The sequence below is a fragment of the Oryctolagus cuniculus genome, chromosome 2, assembly GCF_964237555.1.
Source record: "Oryctolagus cuniculus chromosome 2, mOryCun1.1, whole genome shotgun sequence".
Lineage (NCBI taxonomy): Eukaryota > Metazoa > Chordata > Mammalia > Lagomorpha > Leporidae > Oryctolagus > Oryctolagus cuniculus.
Window position 1 is genome coordinate 57,601,527 of NC_091433.1, and position 7,664 is coordinate 57,609,190.

Consider the following 7,664-nt stretch of genomic DNA (forward strand, 5'->3'; position numbering starts at 1 on the left):
ATGTACTGTGTAATGTGGGTAACTAATTTAACCATCAAAACTTTTGATTCTTCAAAATTACAGATGTAGACCACTTAATTCTAATCCCTTCTGTATCTAAATATTCTACATTAAAAATAATTAGCATTGAAGTAGCATTTTGGATTATCATCTTGAATTTTTGAAGAATTATCTATCAGCAAGATGATAAATTATTTCAAGTAGATCATAAAATATGTAAAATTATAAAATAGGGATAGAAGAGTTGCAGCATGTCTTAAATGTGAGTTTACTTAGAAAACAAGCTTTGTCTTATTACAAATGGGCCTACAAAAATATAAAAGAAGTTTGTTCAATGAAAACATGTATTTTGATTGTTAGGATATGGTATACTCAATGCCTGGAGATCACAAATTTTGGACTTTCGTAACTTACTGTCTAGTCTGACAATTTAGTGCATCATGGAAATAGAAGGTCAGGAAAGGAATGGTCAGTAAGAACAGAGAGAAATCCTGGTGACTGACTTTTTCAAGAGATCTTTCTACAAGGGAAAGGACACAAAGTGTAGAGGACTCAAGGAGATTATTACTTAGGAAGTACTAACTGGAGTATGCTTGTGTGTTCATTATACATGAATCAGTAGAAGAGCCTAGGGTGACAATTGAGGAATAGGGAAAGGAGGCAGGAGTAGAGGAGACCCCTTAGTGGAAGGAACAAGATCTTTCCAAGTAAGAAGCAACACATAAATCATAGTTTTGGATGATAGCATTAGAATTTAAAATTACAAATTGATAAGTAATAAATACTATGTTTGAGATTATGATATGGATCTGGCCATTTGATTTTAATCCCCTAGGAGTTTTGTACATTCTACAAGAGGATTAACTGTGAAATACTGTGGCATCAAGAAGGAGAGATTAGAGAACAAAGGACAATATTAATTATGTACCTTGTGCTGATATGGGATGAATAGGCAGGCAGCTAGAAAGATCTGATAAACTGTAAGCCTCCGTATGCAATTCTATCCTCCAAGTTGTCAGTCAAAACACTGCCTTTCCAAGGTTGCACCTGCTTCATCTGGGACCTAAAAGGGTATGCCATGAAAATATGGATATTGTGCCCCATGTGAAATTTGTGGAGATATCATAATTCCTAGATGGCTTCAACCTGCATGAGCACCACTCTCTGCCTCTTAAAAAGACAAAGAACTGGGCGGGAATGAGCTCTGTCTCTTTTCCAGGGACAACAGCCGGAGGTGCTACACAGGTGCCTTTTCTCCCCCCACCCAATACCTCCTGCCAAAGGCAATCCTCTAGCTGAATCCCCACTCAGGATAAGTTTTTCTCTGTGTAGAAAAAAACCACACTCATGAATGCATGTGTGTTGACCTTCTCATTTTGTTGAATGAATATTCTTATCACTTCTTGCACCTTATACATGTCTGCACTTTGAATGCTCTTTATGTGAGGCAAGAGCCTGGAGTAAGATCAATAAATCCATGCAAACATCATAGTGGCAAACCAGCTAAGAGTTTGAGAAAACTGGACTGTCACCCCTTTACCAGAGGGCAGAAAGGACTCCCTTCTGTGTTCATAATCTCGTCCAAAGACTGATAGTTCTGAAGATTCAGGAGGCTTCCACAGAATAGGCATCTCATATAAAGAGCCCTGAGTGATTACCGACATCATAGGTGAGAGTGTTAATTTGTTAAATTGACACAGAAGTCACTGTGTATTAATTTCCCACACCCTATCTCCAAAAATTATATTATTATGAGAGTTGATAGAAAACTTCACTTTCAAGGACCAAGCAATTACGAAAAGTTCAGAGAGTCAGTATTTACATATACTCTAAATATAGTATATTTTTCTTGTGTTCCATGCACCTACAACAATTTGGAGAGAAAGGAGCCTACTAACTGCAAAGAACTCTCATTAAACATGGGAAAGAGATATTGGCTCTCCTTCAAGCAGTGCTGGAACCTCTGGGAGTGGCTGTCATACGCTGCAAAATGAAATAGCAGGAAAATAGCCTTGTTAACAAGGAAATGCATTAGCAGATGAGGCAAAGAAGTTAGAATAGCTGCTATACAGGTTTTAGAAATGGTTCTAATATGTTAGTCTGTACAAGTTATAAAAATACTTACTATACCATGCCTGATTAAAAATTAGCTTACAAATGAGGATACACTAAAGATGTCAATGAGTGGTAGACTTTAAATGATACCGATGGCCTCTCAGTGGAAAATTATCAATTAAATACATGACTATACCCATCTGGGAAGAAGGATTTTTTAACAATTTCTTGGGTATTTGATGGAAAAGTACTGCATGCTCTCATAATGAAAGTAAATCAGTCATGTCCCCTCTGCTCACAAAATAACCCCAGTGTTCATATCAGGCCACCTTCCTCACTCATGTCTGTATAAAGGAGAGGAACATTCTCTGATGAAGATTCACAAATAATCTTTGCTAATATTCCCTCAACAATAACCATAAATATCTACTAGAATTTACTGATACTTTCACAGGATGGATAGAACCATCTCCAGCCAGAACAGAAAAAACTCAAGGGGTGTTTCAAGCCCTGCTAAAAGAAATAATCCCTCACTTTTTCATCCCAAAGTCATTTCAAAAGTGACAATGGACCCTCTCTTTTTTCTAAAGTAATTCAACAGGTAGCCACTGATCTAGAGATTTCATCATCTGCATGCCACTTTGAGATGTCAGTCATCAGGGAAATATCTGGGGGATATCAGATATCAGGGAAAATTGAAAAAGCTAGTCAGAATTCTGGCTAAGCTTTGCCTATACACCTGAGAGTCATGGCTTAAGCTTGTCTATTACCCTGCTCAAGATGAGAATTGCACCAAAGGCTGCTTTCAAACTTAGTCCATTTGAGATGTCACATATAATGCCCTTCCTCACCTCTGACATCCTTTTTCATTCATAAACTGAAGATCAAATAAAGCACATTACCAATAGTGGTCAGGTACAAAAGGCTGTGACGGAGCATGGCAGCAAAATTTTCCTACTGTCAGATCACAGAAGTCATGAGCAGCCGATCTCTCCTAAGATATTTAGTCTTATTAAAGTCTTGGAAAGAACACTGTCTCTCAGCACAATTGCAGCCTAAATGGAAGGGACCCTACCAGGTGGTACTTAGCATTCCTACTACAATTAAATTACAGGACATTTCAAACTGGGTATGTTTGTCAAGAATTAAATTTACCTCTTGAGTCTTCACAGATACATGCAGAGAATAGGTTTGTCAATTCTTGTGAGCCAATGGAAGACTTCAAATACCTCTTCAAAAACCAAAAAGGTAAGTAAAGTCTTTACTTTTGTCATACCAAGGCTGCTGAACTTTATGTCAGACATGTTTTCCATCACTCTTATCCTCATCCTCCCAGGAAGCTGCTATTGGCAGAACTCCCTAGCGGGTTCTATCATAATAGGAGGAGATCTTGCTATATCTCATAAATCCACTTTTAAAAATCTGTATATTGCCTGGGACAACCACCTAACACTTCGGGTCACTTTTTACACCAAGTACTCAATTCTGTTAGTGCTCTAGCTAAGACAGTAAGGAAAAACCAACCAGTCTAGAATATATACTGATGGGCCAAGATGGAGCATGCTTAGTAATTAATAAAATGTGTCATTTACTATAATAGCACTACACTGACTTAAGGAGACATTAAAAAGATTTATACCCAGGCTACATGCTTTTATAATGTTGGCAGGGAAAATCTAACAAATCCCCCTATTGAGAAAATAGTAGAATATATTCTTCCTTTCCTAAGAGGGGTCCCACCTATGAGTTGTCACTTTCCGATTATGCTAATCCTTATTGACAAACTTGCTTCTTTCAGAGTTTGACAGCTTCTCAAAGTAATAAGGACTATGCAGGAACCAATAGCTGGTGAAAATCTTCCAGTACGAGAAAGATCCATTAGGTGAAATAAGGAAAAGATTTCTGAATCTGTGATAGGCAAGACCCGTGATCCTGATCAGCAGGAAGTAGATACGTAAGCTGAACCATCATCTCTCAGAATTGCCTTAAGAGTAAGGGTTGGAAATCTCCAAGAGGGAAATGTTGTGCGATCACTAGGCAAGCAGCTAGACAGGTTGGCTGAGCAGCAAGTCACAAGCCCCCATATGTAATTCTGTCATCCACAGTGTCAATCAAAACACCCCATTTTCTAGGATGCATCTGCTTCATCCCCCAATAAGGGTGGATGCCAAGAAAAATATGGATATTAAGCTCTATGTGAAACTTGTAAAGAGATCACAAAATTCATAAGTGGCTTCACATCTTCACAAGTACCACCTACCACCTCACAAAGAGACAAAAAGTGGTGGAAGCTCTCTCTCTCTTTTCTGGGGACATCAACTGTAGGTGGTGCACAGGTAATCTTTGTCTTTCTTCCCCTCACCACACCTCCTCCCTTTGGGCAATCTTCTGGCTGACTGTCCACTTATGATGGGTATTTCTCTGTATGTGGAGCAGCCCACACTCATGTATGTGTGTTCATTTTCTTACTTTTTGAATAAATTTTCTTCTAACTTTTTGCACATTATACATGTGTCCACTTATATTATTGGTTTTTGTTCAGGAGCCTGGAGTAGGATTAATTTACAGATCCCCACATCAGTGCCAGATACTTTATATGTACTGCCTTATTGAAAACTCAACACTAATCTTATTACGAGTTAAAAATAAAGGAATTCAACCAAAAGAAATCTATAGTGTTTCATCTGGAGTCACAAAATGAGTACCTACTATCGCTCTGTTTGATTGTCCTTTTCTGTTTGACTTCAAAGTCCATTATCTTTCCATTACCAACTCTGTCAATTATCTCTTATTCTCTTAAATCATATTAAGAAATAAATCATTGTCTCCACCAGCTGTAGATATTTCATTGTTTATTTTGCTTGGATTTTCCCAGGGAATTATTGTATTTCAGGTACAGGGGATGAAATCTAGAGCCCAGAGGTGATTGTTTATTTGCTTTAGTTTTTTGTCATAAACAATTTTTGTTATTATGATGTGCTATAAAAGTTAATTAAATGCCAATATTTCTTGTGTAAAAATTTACTTGAAAAAAGGGATTTTAATTTCCTCTTCCATTTGTAATTATTTCATGAAAACAAAAACAACCTGACAATCAATATCACCCATTCAAACATATATTGTGCTCTATTTAAGTTTTCTACCTCTTACAGTCAAGAATCATTTTTCACCTGAAAAATCTTCATACTGGGTTTCATCCTGTGAAATCTTTTCAGAGGTCTCTGATTGTTCAACTACTATTAGTCGGGCAGGTGGCTGTATAAAACTGTAGCCCAATGCAAAACTATTCAGACCACAGGACTACTGCGCTATTTCTGAAAGATTTGAAGTCAGAGCTTCACATTCGTGGCCTCAGGCTTTTTGCTTCCAGTTCCCCATGGGTCTAGCAACACAATCATTGTGACCATTCAGGTACGACAAGTTGCCCAAATTAGTCTCCCTTTGCAAAATCCTTGATTTTTGGCATAGTTTGCCTTTTACTGTTTGCTCATTTTTAAAGATTTACTTATTTATTTAAAAGTCAGTTACAGAGAGAAAGGGACAGACAGAAAGAAAGATTTTCTACCTGTTGATTCACTCCTCAGACAGCTGCTGTGGTCAGGACTGGGCCAATCTGAAGCCAGGAGCCAGGACATTCATCTGAGTCTCCCATGTGGGATAAATGAGAAAGCACTTGGGCCATCTTTCATTGCTTTTCCAGACCATCAGCAGGGAGCTGGATCTGAAGTGGAGCAACCAAGACACAAACTGCTGCCCATATGGGATACCAAAATCTCAGGTGGTGGCTTTACCTGCTTAAGCACAATCCTGGCTCGTTTGCTTATTAAAAATATTTATATTTTATTTATTTGAAGGGTACAGTGATAAAGAAAGATAGAAACAAAAAGAAAGAGATCTTCCATTCTCTGCTTTACTCCCAAAATGGCTGCAACCTCCAGGGCTGGGTCAAACAAAAGTCAGTAGCCAGGAACCCCATTCAGGTCTCTCATGGGGGTAGCAGTTCCCCAAACACTTGATTCATCCTCTGCTGCTTTCCCAAGCACATTAGCTGGGAGCTGAATTGCAAGCAGAGCAGCCAAGATTCAACCTCCTTTCCAATCTGAAATGCCAATGTCAAAAGCAGCAACACACTGCATCACAACATTATGCCTTCTCTGCCTGTCTTCAGTTTCTTTCTATTTCATGCTCAATTTAGTTCAGTCATCACTATATTAACCATTTGTCCCTAATTATATTTTTCTTAATCTTAGAATCTTTTGATAACATTCACATTTTGATAGCAAATTGAATAATATCATGCTTTCTCATTTCTCCATTAAGACTATTTGTTTGATGTTTATTTCTCTCTATAGACTTTCATGATGCTATTGGCCATTAGGGATCTGCCAAGACGAAAACCACAAAAGATAACACAGAAGAGTGAGTTACTACCCTTCTATACTATATTTATATGAATATGACTTTTTTAGTTTCCACTGTATCATTCCATATTTTTTTTTGCTGTCTTGCATATCTCACTCAATATAATGTCCTCCAGGTTCATCTATGTTGCAAATGGCATGATCTCTTTCTTTTTTAAGTATTTTTTTCTTTTTTATGTATGTGTATACACACACATAACTATCACTTATTCTTTACTCATTCCTCTATGAATAGATATTTAGGTTGTTCCCATATCATTGTGAATAATGCACAGTGAACCTGACAGTACATATCTATTATCTTTTCTTTTTTATAGTGAAAGAAAACTCTAAAGAATCATAACATTATTTTCATTTTTCATCTTTTAGAACTCTTGAAAAAAGTGTTTTCATGTCAATGGGTGCTAAGTGCTTTTTAACAAAAGAACACACTGGAACCTGGGTTAAGAGGATAAATTTTGGAAATGAAAGGGTGATTGAAAGTCAGACACCATAGAAGATCTTTAGGGACTACTTGTTGAACAAGAGTGAAATCTTGATTTGTAAATCATTTATATTTCAAAAGATTGCAAGGCAATAGGGGGAAAATTTCTCTCCTTCTGTCCAAAAGGAAAGAGCAGCTTGTAGCTTATGTAAATGAATGCCTTTATAATTTTAAGATTCCTTTTCCACATTCAGACCCTTGTACAAATTGCTTTAAGTAACAATACTTTTCTTATCCAGATATCCTTATGGCTGCTTTCAAGATAATACACAAAAGTGTAGATGTCAATAACTCATCCAACTTATGAAAAGCTGTATTTTTATTCATGATTCATTCTGAAGCAGAAGAAGAAAGAACCACCATTAGACATTTAGGAGTGGTAGTGTGTGGAACCAGAATTCAATATAACAAAATGGACAGTAATTCTATGAATCTGAAAAAAAATTTCCATTGAAAGTAATAAAAGTAAATATGTTGTTTAAGAAACTATTGAATAATACCAAATATTGGCTATTACTCCATTTTTATTTTGCTTTATCTAATTCCCACTTTTACTACATTAGGTAGATACATTTCTACTTTTCTTATTTTATCTCTTACAGATGAAAAGATTGGGAGGAATAACTATCTTCAGATCACAAAGATGTGGAGAGAATGGCAAATCTACAATTTGAAACTAAGCCATCTTTCCCTTGTCTCTGGCC